Consider the following 19,150-nt stretch of genomic DNA (forward strand, 5'->3'; position numbering starts at 1 on the left):
AGAAAATATTATGTGGCATGCTTGCTAATGAGTGCTTATAGTAGGTTATGACTACCTTCATGGCATCTCCTCCTACAACTACTTTTTTGGCTTTTCACCCTCAGGATAATAACATCATTGCAATTGGGATGGAAGATTCAACAATCCAAATATACAATGTTCGAGTAGATGAGGTGTGATCAATGAGTCTCTTTCTTGCTCACTCATTTGGTGCATCATTAAAAATGGCAACTTCTAACTTGTGTCTTTTAAAAACTTGTTTAAACTAACCAGGTAAAAATGAAGCTTAAAGGCCACCAAAAGAAAATTACAGGCTTGGCATTTTCACACACTTTGAATGTATTGGTATCTTCTAGGGCCAATGCCCAGGTTTTTCTTCTTTTTGTATATCCATTGCCATCTCATTTTGTACATTCACATGTTTATAGATTCAAATTAGTAAATGTTTGGCCAATGTTCTAGCAGCTCTGTTTCTAGAGCATTGATAGATGGGAGAAGCGAAAGTCAATATTTTACAAGTGCATATAGGAAGATCATCAGCACCATTTGGGGATACAAGAGTACAGTTCCATAATGATCAAGTTCACTTGTTGGTTGTTCACGAGAGCCAGCTTGCTATTTATGATGCTCCGAAGTTTGACCGTTTGCATTATGTAAGTCTTTGTCGGCAATTTAGAATTCAAATTTAGTAAGTGATAATGATATAAGTTGCCTTCTCTATATGAGTGTAAACTGATATCACATTTGTTTGTACTGCAGTGGACACCTTGTGATTCTCTATCTACTCCCATTTCAAGTGTGGTATATTCATGTGACAACCTTCTTGTAGTTGCAGGCTACTATGATGGTGTCATTGGAGTATTTGATGTGGAGAGCTTGAGGCCATGCTATTGTATTGCACCTTCTGCATATTTAGCTTCAAGCATGAATAGGTAAGTTGGCCCAGGGAGGCAAACGTTATGTTATATATGGATAAATGGATCCCCAAGTATTTTATGATTTAACTGAAAATGTATCCTTTGATTACTCATGCAGTTTCTATCTTCTAATAATTGCATCACATCCAACTCAAATCAGTTCGCTGTTGGAATGACTAACAGAGGAGTTTATGTCATTGAGCCTTCAGAATCAGAAGGAAAGTGGGGTGTGGGACCTCCTCCAGATAATGGTACTGTTGGATCAAATCCAACATTAAGCAATCAAGGTTCAAAATTAGCTCCAAGGTAGTTCATCATATTAGAACATGGAAAATGGTGCCTTGTACTACCTTTTTATGTTTATCACTTACATATCTGCAACTCCACAATCGATATTGATAGTCTCTTGCCCTCATCATGCTCCTTTCGATATATCAGTCTTGTAACCTGTATATATATCTTCAAGAGCATGGTGCTTCTTTATGCATAAGTTTGAGCTTTTAGAGAAAATCATTCACTTATGAACATTCCATCAAAGATGATGTATACTGAGGATATGGCTTTTCTAGCTATTAAGTGGAAGTTTCACATTTTTTGAACATTCAAATAACTTTACATTTATTGATGCAGCTGAACTACGAGTGCCTTTTGTGTTCTTGACAAATGGTAAGATTTCAAATTTTGTGAAGCCATTACGGATGAAAATGAACTACAATTGGTGAGGTGTCAATTTAAGGCAATTTTTGTTTCTATAGTACAGTTCAATTGCTAGAAATATTTCATCTAGAGGTGTCAATTGATAGATTGTTAACTTTTCATGTCATTTTCTACTTTGGTTGGGTAGTTCTCCTTGCATTTGTAAATCTTACTACAGTCTTTAGCCTAATGACAGTTTGGTATTACATCCAGGGCGATAACATAGTTGAGTTAAAACTTTGCATTAAAGAAAACATAAAGGGATAATATTTGGATTGTGGATATTTGTAAATTATGTTGGTTTTAGACATAGTTAGATCCTAAGTAGCTTCCCTCTACAATTTGAAGAATTGTCATACTATTTTCTTTTGTTTTGTTATGAAAGTGACAAATCAAAACACTATTAGTTTTTGGCAAGTTTGTTGGGACAAGACCCAAGAAATTGTGATTCCAAGCAAAACATCTTATCACATTTGAGTTTTGGACTATGATAGTATGGACTATGCATAACACTTATGGTACAGAAGTCTCTAATGCCCTGAAACATTTTCATTCATGAATGAGGCCAAGGTTGAAAAAATTGAGACTAGGCTAGTCAAGATCTTCCATGAATCTACCTTGAGCTGATCCTTTAAAAATGCCACTTGAGCTTCTAGCTCCTTAGTAGTCTGTGTTATCCATATGTATGGCATTTTTTTTCTTTGATTTTATCCACAAAGTTACTATGTTTCAAACTTGGTGGTAGGAAAGAGCTAATAGGCTCAGTGATTGATTGCATTTTAATATTATGTCTTGGATGCTCTTGCCAAGGAATTGATCAACAAGCAACCAAATAAGGGGTTATAGTTATATATGCACTCTTATGATGATGTGATTGGGACTGTAAGCTTTTTTGTCACATTCATTTGTTTGAAAAATAGAGATTAGTTAGTGTTATTGGCTTTCATTCTTGATAAATAATTCTTTCCTAATTTTATTTTTCCCTGCAGTCTTCACAAGCAATGGTGTCTCAAGAACCAAAATTTAGATGGATTTTTTCAATTATTGCAAAGGCTTTGCTCTCATAGGAGCCTTCTAAACTGCACAAAATTTGATTCTAAAATATAATTTCTCGGTGGAGACTCAGGATATCATGCACATTTCTTCCTCCTTCCCATTTTTTTGTATGAAATTAATCATGTGATGAACGAAACAATAGTGTGGAGGTAGAAATGTGCATGATATCCTGAGTCTCATTCACCAAGCAATTATGCTTTAGAAGTAAATTTTGTGCAGTTTAGAAGGCTCCTATGAGAGCAAAGCTTTTACAATAATTGGCACAACCCATATAAATTTCTACCAAGCATTGGTCTCAATTTCGATGACCATGTCTTCCCTTTTTCGTCAAATTTATGGTACCACTGTTGAAAATTAAGGGGTCTTGGTTGCAATTTCGATTACGACGAGTCAATTCTGTCGTCCATGGTATGGCACCGCCATAGAAGATTGAAGGGATCTTGCTCGTAATTTTGACAATGGTTGGTCATTTTTTCCGTCGAAGGTTTGGCTTCACCGTAAAAAATGTCAAGGGGTGTTTGTCAAAATTTTGACCAGTGATGGATGCAAATGAGGAAATAAGAGTTCAAGTTAGACTAAGGAAATCGACAAACCTCTCATTGATAAGTCGACCTTTTTAAAGTCAAAATTTTGACGGATAATGACTGTGAAAAAAAATTGACAAAAAAAGATTGATGACAGGTTTAGTCGTCTATTCGACCAACTCTGGTCGAAATTGCAACCTTTTCTCATCGAAATTTTGATCTTTTCTAAGTTTTCTAAGAGTTGCATTCTCAGAATTTCACTAAGATTCACTTGTTCTTTCTCTACACATATCTTATATGCTGCATAGATGAATCATGTTGAAAGTTCATCAATCTTTGAACTTCCAGAAACAAAATATGCAATAATTCTACTCAAAAATATTACATCATCTTGCTTAATGGTGCTAATCACCATAGCCTTTCCATTATACACTGCTTTAGTATAGCTCTCAACTTTCTTCTTGACCAATTTCTCACCTATAGGTACACTGCCTTATTTACTAAGACCAGTTACCTCATGGATTAGGTCAACAAAAATATCGATTACATTATCTTGCATCCATAGTTTTCCATCATGTGTCCTACTCAATATAATCTGTGTCCACTCATATGTGTCTAACTCACGATAGAAGTGATATTTGAACTGGTCTAGTTACCTTAAGTGTTCAAATTTGGGCTTCGTAGTCATGTCGTGATTGAAAACTAATTCCATATCTTTGTTCATGAACTCACTACCAATCAACTCGAACTTACTATTCAAATAATTTTCTACATCTTCAAGATATGCTATGTTGTTTAGAGTAATAAACAACGTTGAGTTAGGGTTTCCTTCAGTAGCTTTTATGGAGACAACCTTCAACTTAGGTCTATCTTCGTTCTCAACACTGTGCACTGCTGACATATCCATGATTCTATCAAACAAATTTGCAAAAAAATAATAAAATAACTCTTTTTTTAAATAGAGTTTGCTTAGAAGTCACCTTAACTAGTTGTTTCTGAGTGCTCTTCACTTCAGATGAATTCACAATGATGTGAAAATCAATTTTGTACTCCATTTATTCCATCAACTTGAATTTGCATTAAATGCATACTTTGCATACACGAAAAAGGTGTCAATTTCATTCTGGAATCAAATAACTACACAAGATCATCTATCTAATCTTCAAGTGTCGCCCGAGGTTTTCCATAGCTAGCTTCCATCATGACAAAACTCTACAAGACTTTTCATCACAAAATTCTCTGAAAAAACAAATTTTTCATCTTTTGTTATAGAATTAGCCTTTTCCTATAATACCAATAACTCTAAATTCCTTCATAATATGTTTAGATAAGCTCCAAATTATAGGTGAGCTTAGGTACCATCTAAATGTATCTTGATACACTCTTCCTAGCTTCGCTACCTCTAATTTGATCTCTAGATGAAGTTCTCAAACTCTAATGTTGTGAATAAGCTTAATTCAACTTAGTTGAATCAAACTCAACATTTGACTTCGATCTTCCTATCTCATCATCATTTAGCTTTTCCTTTGAGATATTTACTCCTTTTACAAATGCCTTATTAAGTTCTTCTCGAAGTTCACTAATAATGTTTCTGTGTTCCTCATTGTCTCTGTTGGTTCCAGAGTTCCTTTTCTCATTTATGATGTTCTTTCCATCATTCCTTCTGTTCCCAAAGATTCTTCCATTGTTCCTTCTATCTCTGAAGTTTGTCTATTATGCAGTACTTTGCTGTGTGTCTAAAGTGTAACGCCCCGCCAAGGGATCCAAAAGAACTAACCTAAAGTTTTACTAAGTTTGCCAAAACATTTTTTTTTAAAGAATAATATGTACAAAAATCATAAAGTAATAGAAGCAATAACATACAATTATACATAAGCAAACATAACAGATTACATTCCTTAAGGATCCCAAGACATTGAATCACATTTAAACTTAAATAATACTAAGTCCGATAAATAACACATCCACATGAAAGAATTAACTATAAGTCCAGTCCATTTAAATAATAGACATTTGTTCTGAATGCCACTTGGCAATAAATTTGGAATGCACAAACATCCACTATACATGTCACAAAGGATGAAAGGATGAAAGAATACACATTTATAAAATAGGATACATCATCCCTTTGGGATCCATGAAACAAAGTACAATACAATAAGTAAAATCATCCACCATATAGATATAACCATCCATCATAATACACAAAGATAGAATGAAAGGAAATGTAGAACAAGGAACTCCAGCCACGACATCTACTGACGGATCTCAATGGTAAAAGAAAAAAGAACTACCACCCAACCTTGTGGTAACCCAAAAAGGTCCACTCCCACTGCGCTGAGGAGATAGTCTCAAGGCCCAAACTGGATATCAATCCCAAAAATCAAAAGTAATATCTAGGTCAAAGAAAACCCTAAAAGTAATCTAACTCAAAGGTTCCAAGATAAAATGACATCTAAACCTTGAGGCACATAAAGACATGTATGGAATCTATAATGCTAGTGGATAAGTGTCATCGCACAAACCAACACTAGGGTTACCCAACTAGTCTTTTAATCCTTTGGCCCCCTAGTGACTCTATGCGGCACTAGTATCCTTTCGTACTAACAAGGCATACTAACAATGCATGTTCACAACCAAGCATCCTCTCTACTCCCATCCTAGTCTATACTAGCACTCAAGGCATGGGAAAGGAAAGACAAGACTCTTATTAGGTTCATTTTACTCTCATTCAGTGTAGTATTTTCACTTATTAACTACTTACAATGGGTTACCCGTCAGCCTCTTTAGGGCCTCGGCCTCCATTGCAAGCCACTTCCCAACTTAACATACATATTTTCTACCCTAAGCTCAGCAAGCAAAAAGATCTCAAAAGACCAAAACCCATACATCAGTTCTCAAAACAAACAACTGACAAGTATAGAAATCATTTAGTCAAAGTACAACATCACAAATACGATCATCCTAATAGGACTGATCCAAGAAGATACACGTAAGTCTAAACATAATCATCATGTATAATCACCCAAAATAGTACTTCTCAACCTCTAGTAAACATCCTAGGACTGGTCAACACCCTAGTCAACCCAAACCCAAAACATAAGACAACATACAGATAATAGTGCAGTTTCATAGTTTTGTTTGATTTTGAAGACGTGCAGTCTAAGTTAACAATAAGGTTTAAGTTTTCTTTTCAATCTAAGTTTTCAAGTAGATGAGATTTACAATTTTACCATTATAACTTAACCCATTCTCATATTAGAACAATTTGCACAATTACCCTTATCCTATGAAACTTCAAGGATTAAAATTAAATATCCTAAAATAATTTTATTTATTTAATTATTAAATTAATGATTATTAATTATCCAATAAAATAATTACAATTTTATTAAAATCAAAATCATTAATAATAATAATAAATAATAAATTTAAACTTTATTAGATAACATTTATTATTAATTAAAACTTAATTATACTTAAAATTAATTAATAATCACTTAAAACAACTATATTAAAAATTTATCAATCATTAATTAAATTAATAAATAATAAGAAACTATTAATAAAATTATTAATAAATAATAATGATTTTTAATTAATATTATATTTAATAAATAAGCTTTTTTTTAAATGCAATTGAAAAGGCATTTTAGGCCCGTCGGTTGACCATTAAAGGCTGTTGTGTGGCCACAAACAGCACTGCTGCCGCAAGCAGCAATAGTATTATTGTTGCTGCATGTAACAGTATGTCTGGACACATGCAAACTTTTTCAAGAAGCCATGGGGGAAATATAGGGAGGTGGGGGTTTGGTGGCCCTGCCTCCTCTCCAAATTTTTTAAAATTATATATATATAATATTCTGAATTTAGTCTAATAGGAAAACCTAGATAAACCAATCAAATTTTCAATCTAGAATTGATTTCTTTTCAAAACTAACTCTGATTAAATAATGATTATTCAATTCATAGAACGAGGGTTTCCTAAATTTTAATCCTCATTTACAGAAGAATTTGATATGAATACCAATAAATTCAAAATGAAAGATTGAAAGATTCATCACAAACGATATTTGGAAAAACAATTCAACAAACACGATGTAGACAGAAATTTTGAAGAAGCATAATTCATTGGGTGAATAAAACACGAGGCTCTACCTTGTTCTAATGCTAATACACAACCACCCAAAGATTGTGAAAGAGTTCTCTTTTATCTCAAAACCTTCTCTCTGAAAAATCCCTTCTCCAAAAATCTCGGTCCTTGCGAAAAGAACTCTCAATCTCTTATATGGGGTTCTCTCCTAAATTTGGGGCACTGATTATATGATCATGCTAGGGAACTCGTTAATCACAATCTTTTAACTCTTTATTTACTTTTTGGATATTCATGCACACTTTTTGCAAGTTAAAATATCTTTAATAAATTAATTTCTCTTTCATTCTTTAACTAATTTTCAAAGCATTTTTTTATAAAATATTTATTAAGTAATAATAATATTTAGCATTTATTTAAAAATGAACTCCTAAATATTTTATTATTAAATTAAATTAATATTATTATGCTCTAAATTTAGAGCTGTAATTTTCTCTCTAAATTTAATTCTTTTCATTTAATTAATTTTCCAATTAATTAAATATTGAAATTATCTTAATAATTTTTCATTAAATTAAATCATTAATTAATCTTTTAATTTGGCTTAATTAACAAAAAAATCACCAAAGACCTACAAGACGAAATATAAAAACCCATCATAAAATCTCACATACAAGATCAAGCTCAAGGGTTATAATCATGAATTTACGTCATACATTACATTTGGAAGGGTAATCGTCTTAGATACCTGTCCTATTTTTCTAAAACAATTGGTTTAAAGGTTAGGATTTGGACTCAAGAATTTATCTCCCTTCTATTACCATTGAGATATTGTGATAGGGTATGCTCATCTTGGCAATTCAGGGAAGTCGATACTCGGTACCTGCAATCTGCATAAAATTCACACATGTACAAACACATATATTCTAAACTAAACAGGTAATGGTAGGAAGTGATGCATCGTGTAGATCCTGACTAGCAGGTGACTATGACTCCCTTCCTTAACCACATCAGAAACATCATACATAAAAAAAACATAGACGCACACCATACAAATGCAATATGGGGTAAGTATCTATAGAAAATATGTATAAATAATTCATCTAACTAACATCATCAAATAACTAAAATCATTGTAAACAATCATCATCAAGGTATAATCATGCATACATGAAGTAACTAGTACCAAAGTAGTTTCATCATATAATCAACTGAGTATGAAAACAATATCCAATAATATGGAAAATATTGCTACTAATCATCAAGCATAAACATAAGTTGGCCAACTTTGATGGGGCTTCTAAGGGTAACCCAGGCCCTTCAGGCTGCGGTGGAATCATAAGAAATAGCTATGGGGAGGGAATAGCTGCCTTTGCTTCCCCGCTGGGAATCCAGACTATTCATCTGGCTGAAGCAAGAGCTGCGAGTAAGGTGGTCAAGTTGGCTTTTGATGCCGGGATTACTAAACTCTGGCTTGAGGGGGACTCCAAAAACATTATTAATACCATTAATGGTATTTCCCCTCCCTCGTGGACGATTGCGAACATAATTGCTGAGACTAGCGCCACTCTCACAAAGTTCGATAAGGTCCACGTCACTCATGTTTACAGAGAGGCAAACCCAGTCGCTGATTGGTTTGCTAATAAAGGGGTTAACGCCACCAATAATCTGTCCTGGCATGCCGGAAAAGATTTTCCGGCCGAGGCTAAGTTGCTCATCGACCAAGATAATATCTTGGGAAGGACGGCTCAAATCCAATGCAATTATGGATAATAAAGATTGCTTATTAAATGGTAAGTTCCATTATTGGCATCGTGATTTGCACCAGCAAAAGGGGTTTCCTCTGATTTTTCGACACGTTCGAAAGGACGATACCATTATTTTCAGAAAGAGGTTCATTCACGGGTATCATAAAAGAAACATCACCATTTTTTCGAATGCAAATAACTTGCACAGATCAGAGTTCATGAGAATTGTGGAAGTTGATCAGGTAAACATGACGGGTGAGAGGAGCAAAAAGGAGCCGGTGGGGGAAGTTCAGAAGTGGAAGAACAAGGCCAAAGATTGGAGAGAGCTGGAAAAGGGTGGGGTTACTAATTTCTTCGAGAAACTTCATGGTTCGGATCCTGAGATCACTAACAGCATGGTGAATTCGTGGAATAATGGTAAGGTTAAGGTGAACGGGGTCTACTTTCAAATTACTGAGGATGTGGTTGCTGAAGTCACGGGGATTCCAATGGAGGGGCATAAATTCTTCAGAGACAAGAAGATGTCTTCTAATGCAATCAAGGATTTTGTGAAAAACACTGAAGAGCTGAACAAGCTGGGCAAGAAAGAGACATTTTTTGTAACGGATACTATAAAGAAGCTCTGGAGGTATGTTCTCTACGCTGTCATTGAATATATAACCCTAGACCCCAGGTTTGATAGGGTTAGGACTCACCATTTTGTGATTCTGAATCATTTTCGCCATGGTAGTAAGATCTCCTTCCCGTATTATCTTTTTAACTCGATGAACAAGGCCATTTCTAGTTTTAAAAAGAAAGCTACCGTCAACCCGGCACTGCATGAGGGTCTTCTGCTTCTGATTCATGAGCATTTCCATGCTCAAACCATTAGCAAAAACCCTATCCAGGGGGCGGATGTTGACAAGAGCAGCTCCAGTTTTCCCTCCGATTCCGACGATGTTGAGAGCATCAGCTCTGATGAGGTTTTTGAGCATTCAGGCAAGAATACTAAAAGCCATAAGAAGGATTACCCCTCTATCAAATAACCCAGCAGAAAGAGCCCTAGAGGTCATACCCCAGCTAAAATTGGCTCTGCTGAGGTGGAGGAGGAAATGGATACTGATGATTCTGACAAGGGTTCGAAGGAGGAGCTGGATGAGGAGAAACTGAGAAAAAGACAGAAGAGGGAGGGAGAGAGCATGGAGCGCTCCAGCAGTCAGGGAAAGGATTCTCAGCCCATTCCCCTCTCCCCTATACACCCTCAGCCTCCTTTGGAGGAAAATGACAACTCTGGACAGATTGAGGGGGAAGTGCAAGTCAATAACAGAAGGAAGGCTTGGAAGAACTTCAATGTGAGAACGGCCACTATGGGAATCTACAGAGAGGCGATGAACCCCCAACTCCTGGTGGACGACCTCGAGAAGCCTAGACTCAATGAGCTAATTGACCCAGCTATGGTGGCTATTTCTGATAATGCAAGAGAAACGGGCATGAATCTGTTGAATAATGCCCGCAATAGCATGATCGACAACTTTAGATCAATTAAATGGCTTTTCCATGAGCTTGAGGATGTCAGAGATAGGGTTTCCCAAATGGAAAAAATCAAGAGCAAGACAGGTGTTGAAAGCCAAGGCGACCGGAACAGCTGGGAGACTCTAATGGAGAGGAGAGTAAAAAATATTGAGAACTACAATCACAACCTGGCAAGTCAAATGATCTCCCTCCTCGCTTCGATCAACGACAACATCCTCTCTCTCTTGGACAATCTCAAAGATAGGAACCAGATGGAGGAAGATGATAAACAGAACAGAGACAAAGATAGGCTGGATGTGGATAAAGCCAAGGACAACACTATGGAGCAGGATTTGACGAACGCCCAGGATCATAAGGTAGAAGAGCAACAAGAGTGCGCCGAAGCTGCCCAGACCATGCTCGAGATGGAGAAGTAGTCTTTTTGTTTCTCCCGGCTTTGGCTTTTTGTTTGGTCTCTGTTTTTCTGGTTGGCTCTCTGGCCTTTTTAGTGGGCAGTTGTTTCAGGCTGGGCCTTTGGGCTTATTTTCAGCTGTAAGGATTATGTTTTGGTTGGGCATTTTTTCGCTTATTTTTAGCCTTTCTTGTTGTTAAACTTATGGGTTTTAGGACCCCTTAAAACCTGTTTACCTTATCAAAAACATAAGTTGGCCTAAAAGAGTTTGGCAATAATAACTGAATATAAACTAAGGGCAAGCACTACACGAAGTTGTTGCATAACTGACATACAGGTGCTCTGCTTCTAGGATCATGTTGATCATCAGGCACGTGACAATTCCGAGCAATGTGTCCTAAGTTGTTACACTTATAACACACGATTTGTCTTCTATCTTCATAAGATCTTCCTTCTCTCGATGTCCTTTCATTAGATTTTCTTCTATTTGTAGGGTTAGTATTTCTAGACATTCTACTATTTCTTTTATTATTATCATACTTAGGTTTTCTACAATCAATTGCATTATGACCCATACCATGACAATTATGACAATAAAAGTCCTTAACATAATTAAATGACTTATTAGTACAATCTTTTTTAATATGACCTATTTCATTACATAAAAAGCACTTACCTCTAAATTCATACCGAGTTTTCTTAGGAGATTCTACTTGCATTGGTTCATTGAAAATTTCAACTTCCTTGTCTTGTCTAACTTCTTTGGATTTATTAGAAGATTGACTGCATTCAATCTTATCATCAAATTTATCTTTTTCTTTTGGATCTGATCTAATCTCAGGTTTCTTCATAGACATGTTAATTAGATAATCAAGACTGGTCTTATTATAAGTAGCTCTTTGTATTGACATTGAATTGTCAAGCTTTTTTCTACTAGAAAAGAGCTTCTCAAGTTGCTGCTTGCACTGAGTTAATTCACCTTTCATAATGGTATTGTACTTATGAAATTATTCATGATCTTCTTTTAATGTTTCAAACTCAGATGTTTTCTTTGCCAAACTTGCTCTCAGATCTGCATTTTCAGTCTTCAAATTAGACTCAATTTTGCTAGGATCATTTCTCAAAGTCAACTTCAGATTTGTAATCTTCAATTGATGCTTCAAGATCTTTTACTTTGTCTTCAACTTTGAATAATCATCATCACTAGTTTCAGATTCAGTAAATTCAGGCTTGGATTTGAGATGTTCAATCTTTTCCTTTAATTGAACAATGTATGCTTTAGGGTCTTCATATGTGTCCTTCAGCTCATCTCTTTCTTAGTAAGTAGATCAATTTTTTCAAAAGGTTCTTCAAGGTTCTTCATCAACTGTTCCATATCCATAGGGATCTTACTCAAGCTGTTAAGCCTCTTCAAAGTAACTGTGCTTTGATACCAATTGTTAGAAATAGGGATTACTGAGAGGGCGGGTGAATAAGTAAACTACAAAATTTAGTCACCAATTGGATATTCTTTCTTACTTTAAACCATGCATAACAAAGCAATAAAGTATGGCTTTGGGCCTTCTTTTGTTTTCGGCCTTTTGAGGCAGTTTTTCTATTTGTTTAGACTATTTTTTATTGCTCTTTTTGTTGTAAAACTATGGGTTTTAGGATCCCTGTAAAACCTGTTTTACCTAATAAAAAACAAAGCAATAAATTAATACAAAAAAATAATGGTAACAACACACAAAGATAACTCATAACACCATTTTTTGTTAACTAGGGAAACCCTAGCCAAGGGAAAACCCTAGTGGAGATGATACCCACTAGATAATATACTGATATATAAGTTCCTTGTTAGAGAATGGAGCCTATTAGGAGTCAATGAAAAAAATCAGTATAAGGAGTCCCTGTTAGGAGACTTTGAATCCCTATTAGGAGATTCCAACCCTATTAGGAGTTGTAGTTCAGTAGATGCAAGACAAGTGCACTACCCAAACATGCACTTCTAATTACAAGAAGAGCTCACTACTCAAACAATTAATCAGACTGAATATAAGTACTGTATCTTCTTCCTTGACTGATCTCTGATCTTTAGCTTGATCTTGGATCACCAAATAGCTCATATAAAACATTGCATATATCACTTTCACAAGAGTTCACATATAATCACAATTACAAGATAGCACTTGCAATTACAATTGCTCACATTCTCATCGCAAGATGTCCTTTGCATAAATACCATGCCTTTACACAAATTGTTGTTGGGTTAGCTAAAATCACAATCTACTTTTAGAGTAAACATCTAGGACGTCAGCCCTAATTGGACAAGTAATTACTTTGTAAACAAAACAATCATTTCCTTTAATTCCGTTGTCTTGTTTTGCTTCAAACAAGATTATCTTTGTTCTGTACAGTATGTATTGACTTCTGAGGTTATACATGTCATCATCAACATGTATACTATCTCCATCTAACTTCGCTAGTCATAATATGATGTTAGCAACAAGTTATAAACAAAACAATACACTGTTGTAAACCAAATTTTATACTTAGACAATTTTCTAATTACCAAACACTAAGTATCTTTATTTCTAAGGTTTCATGTGATCATGGACATCATGTGTTTCCGTAAATGACAACAATTACATATCACTATTAGCCAATTGTCAATGAACAATCTCTTCAAGATACCCAAGCTAGATAAGATAAGATAAGATAAATTTATTAATGTCCAATAGGAGACTAGCGAGGGTCTAAGGGACTAGAAATAGTACAAAGTGCAAATGCCAGTAGGGGAGCACCAAACGGTGTCCACACAAAGAACATGAAAGAAAATCTACAAAAGAAACAAGAAAAGGAACAATAGCAACTAAGAACTCCTCACAAGCAAGAAGTAGTCCATAATGGAAAGGTGGGCATTAGAGCAATCAGGTTCTCTGGAAGGTCACCTCTGAGGTCTACTAGAGGGACGCTACCAAGTGTGATCTTTGCCAGGTCTCACAGATCTGGTGTGAACCAAGATAGTGCAGGGAGGTCACTTCAATCCTTGGATAGGGACTGTAGGATTGAAGAAAGAGATGATGAGTTGTGTAGGGGTTGATGTCAAGCAAATTTGGAACTGTATAATGTGCTCATGAAGCCGCATAGTCTCCTGAAGGTAGAGTGCAAGACAATGCTGGTCAATATATCTAAAGAATGAAGGAAGAGACCAAAACTCTTTGAAAAAATAGCAGAATCTCCCTCAAATCTTGTAGTAAATGGGACAATGAAAAATAAAGTGAGACTCGATCTCAACCTCCCCAAGGTGACAAAGTTGACAGATTCTATTGTCCTTGTTGATCTAGTGATCAATCTGAATACATAGTCGGTGAGATGTCACTCTAAAAGATCCCAAGGAGATGTAGCAATGTGAAACATGTTTTGGATAAGAAACAAAAGACAATGATTTCACTTGGTGTGCAAACTGCATGTTTTTAAGAGCACCTAAGGCTATGCCCTGGTTCGGTTTCATGCTCCAATAGTTTACCTTATGGACAAGCACAAATTTAGTGTATAATTTTTAAAAAAATTATAATGGTACATCCATATTCTTGTGGGGTGATCTATCAAAAACCATCCACCAACAGTCCTAAAATTTCTCACACATTGCATCATTTTTTCACAACTTAATTGAAAACTTGGGATTTTTTGGGTCGACTTTTAATATTGTTTTGGGATCCACAAAAAGGTTACATAGGTCATGTTTAGTTATATTAAGGCTCATAACTTGATCATAATCAAGCCTATCATTAAACTCTGCATGCATGGAATAACACCAAAGAATCTAACAACACTATGTTGCTCGGTAAGTGTCCATGTTTCAATAGTAGATTTTAAGGTGGAGAACATGGGACGCAATGTGGGTATAGTGGTGTAAATTGTATGAAAACCTATAAGAAAATTGATATTTTATCCTATAAGGTCCTCTAAAGGTCAAGAATTTAAGACTGGTCCATTTTCTGAAGGTGAGGAATTGGTTTTAGGTGGTTGGGGGGTATTTGGTAGTGGTCGTAAATTGTTTGGATGTGGTTGTGGATTTTTTGTGGGATCACCAAGAGGATTTTGTGCTAGGTTTGAATCCATGCCTAATTATAGTACAAATTAATATAAAATTATAACCTCTTTTAAAAAATGATAAACAAAAACATATATACCCAATTTTTTATCAAAAAATAAATAAATTTCATTTAATAGCATCAAATAACAAAAAGAAATCAAATTCTAACATACTTTTTTTTTTTTGAACAAATTTGTGGCTTGGGTTTTTGATATTCGATTGTGGTATCACATATACGAAAGGGCTCGCATTGTTAGTCTTTTCATTGTGATAAGTAACAATGCGGGTCGTGGGTTTATAATAAAAAGTTCATTGGTGAATTTTGGATATCTGAAAATATCATATATCTGATTGGCCTTGTGGATTGGTTTTTACTTTGGTTAGATGTATTGCCACCCATGCCTACTAAAAAGTCAACAAATTTTTAGTGCACTTTTTTACGAGTGAAAAGAGGATTTTTTCATGCATCGTCATGTTTTGGCTTACCATGATCATGCACATGCCCATTAACACTCTCTTTATATACTACTTATTGCTTGACATCAACCAATCAACCATCTTCCAATCAAAATATATGATTTTTTAGCAATACTAGAGGAAACAGTATCACTTGTGATAGAGGAATGGATTGTACCCAATATTTGTCAAACTCAACTATGAGATTGAGCAACATGGATGGAGTTCTCTATGTCAAGGTTTGTCAAAGGTGCATCATCTATGTTCTACATTTTGCATGCATGTTGCAGGGATCCTCCTTTCATGCTTCAAACTAGGTATGGATTTGATTAGATCTACACATTTATATTTGGTAGTGCATGCACATATGTCCTTTGCATTACTATTTAGTTGTCTAACCTTCCATAGTTCTTTTCATTTAATTCCTTTTAAAATCATTATTTTCTCTATGAAATATTTATCGATTGATTCTTGCAATGAATGATGCCTCTACTTAGGTTATAGGATCATCCTTTCCTCCAAGTCTTAATCTTTTGGTAAATTTAAATCCTACTTTACATGGTTTAAAGTGATGGTTGTGATAACAATAGCTTTCTTCTTGATATCAAATGTTTCCTTCATACTTTATGTATTCTGGATATCTAATAATATGACTAGAATAAATAATAAGTGTATGTAGCCTTGGTTGTAGTTTAGAGCATCCATTGCTTATTTGGTTCATGCAATCATCAACATTCTTGAATATCAATTTATTAATCATTTTATTTGGTGAATGTGTTTCTCTTTTGGTCCTTGGAATTTAGCTTGTGTGGCAACTCATATTAAAAAAAACTTTATTGCATTTATGTCTAGTGTTTTTTCCTTAAATTGTTGTTCAAACTTCTTCAACAGTATCTGTAAGGAGGCACAACAAAGTGATATACTTTGGGTGCTTGGAATCATTATGAATAACTCTTTGTCAATGTATCCCTTAGGAGAGTGTTGATGGATTGCATCACATTTGGCTTCATCATATTTAAACATCTTTCTTACATATTTTGATCTTGCATGATATAAGTGATCAAAGTATATTTTATGACATCTAGGGTTTTATCCTTTTTCATAAGGGGACAAATATTGGAACTAAATGTATGGTTAATGTGTGTCTATGATGTGTATGTATGAAGGTAATTTTGTATCATTGTGTTTTGACTAAATTTTATTAAGTTTTAAATGTGTTTTAGATGAACTAAGATACTAAAATGATGAGCAAGAAAAGGATGATTATTTTGTCTTGTGAATTACATTTTCTGACACTTGTGTATTCTAGACATTAATTTGCTACATAATTCCATTACTCCTCTTAGTTTTTTTTTTAGACTCCCTCAAAGTCGAGTTCAAAACCTTTCATGTTAGGAAAGATTCTAAGGATGCTAAACTACTTTGTGGTAGGGTGGGAAACACTCCAACAATATTCGCACCCTTTTTATGTTCATTGAAAAAGTGTCCCGAGTCCTTGTCAGTAAGGCTATCATAAGAAAAATATTATGGTATTTTTTTCATCGATCGAATGGTTTTTTAATAGTTATTTATGTAAATAGTTGATAAATCTTCTTTAAAAAGTCATTTGTAAATTAATATCTTAAATTGATTTATCTTCTCATCTAATGTCCAACTTTCCATTATGGACTACTTCTCACCTATGAGGACTTCTTAGCTGTTGTTATTCCTTTTTCTTGGTTCTTTTGTTGTTTTACTTTCACGTTCTTTCTATGGATGTTATTTGGTGCTCCCTTTGCTAGTGTTTTACCCTTTGTACTATTTCTAGTCCCTTAGATCCTCGTTGGTCTCTTGTTGGACATTAATAAATTTATCTTATCTTATGTCATGCTTGTATATATTTCATTTAAATTTAATATAAATTATCTTAGTTTTGTTGATAAATAGTTTCAACATTTTGATTTGTTGACCAAATTCTTTTTCTTTTATATATTGTTAATGTGACTCTTGTTGTATAGGTCGCAGTCCTTACAATCAATTGATTTGAAATATTTTCAAGAGTAATAACAAAAGCATTTTATAAATATTTGGTATCAGTTCAATTTTTAGAAAATAGTTGGAGGCTACCTTGAAAAATAATTTTTTTCACTATTTTATAGTAGATTATCTGATCTTGATACATAGGTCTAAGTTTTAGAACCATGTGATGAGAAGTGATTAATTTTCCAAAGCGCATTAGAGTAGAAAAAGTTTAATTTGGTAACTTTTCAAATTTAGAAATTATTCTATCAGTCGTTCTTTTGACGTTTTGCACAAAGATGAATCAGTCATCTATTGCAGGGAGGGGAGGGTTGCATGCCACATTTAGGGAAAATATCAACTCCATTATTGAAGACTTCAGGGATATGGAAAACCTCAAGGACAAACAGACTGAGATTGTTAATAAACAAACATCTCTTTTGACTGAAACATAGCAGCGAATTAAAACTTGGGCCTACACTTGGAAAAACTTCAACACTACACCTCTGCTTGAGGTTGAAAAAATTGTCCAAGAGAAGTTGGCAAAGGATCAAGTTAGGCACTTCAGGTAACTCAACCTTTGGGTTAGAGGTCTTCCTTCGTCCTCCATTAATCTTCTCCCCACAGGCTACTCATTTCTCAACAAGCAACTAGGTATTTCTGATATTACATTAGACAGAGCATGGTTTGGACACAATGGCGCCCTTTTTATTAGGTTTCTCTCACTGGTTGATCAACTACAAGCTCTCGGGGCAAAGAAGAAGCTCTTCCTTCTTCCCACAAAGATATTTCTTGATGAGGACCTCACAAAATCACAGGTAGCTGAACTAAAGCACTCTAGGAGCCTTGTGGTAGAAGCAAGGAGTAACGAGAAATGGGCAGTAATAAGGAACCTAAAAGTAGTTATTCATGACTCACCTCCCAAGGCTTGGGATGTGAGACATACCCAAGCCAAATGACAGTTTGAGTACCAATAGTTGGGCAAGTCTAAGCCCTCCATTGGCTCTCTGCTTGTCAACTTTTGGAATGGCAATGGCTCCTTGTGGTCTTTGCCAAGCTTACTTCATGATGCAATTGGATATGTTGATTTGTTGGTTTTTACCGAGACTCATGAGAGTCTTGCTCAGCCCCTTCTAGGTTACATAGGATATCAGTGGCTTTCAGTTTGTAGAGAGGTGGTCCACACTTCAGGTGGTGTGCGTGGTTTTGATGGGGTTGCTTGTTTGATTCGATATGATATGTTCATTACTACCACATTGGTTCTTTCTGACTCTCAAGCCAGATTTATGTAGATCCAGGTTGGTGGCACCAGTCAACATCAGAGAGATATCTTCATTGCCATTTGTTACTTTCCACCAACTTCCTCACCTTACGTCATTCACAGTGTTGAGGATGGGAACCCTTTTGCAGACCTATTCGAAAGCATCTCCAAGTTTGGGGTTATGGGTGACATCATCATCTTAGGAGACTTTAATGCATGAACTAAAGATCTCCAAAACCTCCCAGTATGACCGTGGGTCTGACTTGATTTGTACTATTGAGAGGGATCCTACTAGTATGGGGCTTCAGCGGTTGTCTGAGGATCACAGTGGACCTATAACTTGCTATGGTCGCCACCTTCTCCAGCTCTGTGAGTCCTCTAATTTGGTAATTTTGAATGGTCTCTCTTGCTTCCCGAATT

At 35.2% G+C, this 19,150-nt stretch overlaps 1 pseudogene; it reads left to right on the forward strand.

Annotated features, from left to right (window-relative positions):
- LOC149530401 (protein TOPLESS-RELATED PROTEIN 2-like) overlaps positions 1–19,150 on the forward strand; it is a 38,483-nt pseudogene that overhangs the window by 5,361 nt on the left and 13,972 nt on the right.

This window comes from Cupressus sempervirens, chromosome 11 (genome assembly GCF_028749045.1).
Source record: "Cupressus sempervirens isolate cs-2001-9-10 chromosome 11, ASM2874904v1, whole genome shotgun sequence".
Classification (NCBI taxonomy): domain Eukaryota; kingdom Viridiplantae; phylum Streptophyta; class Pinopsida; order Cupressales; family Cupressaceae; genus Cupressus; species Cupressus sempervirens.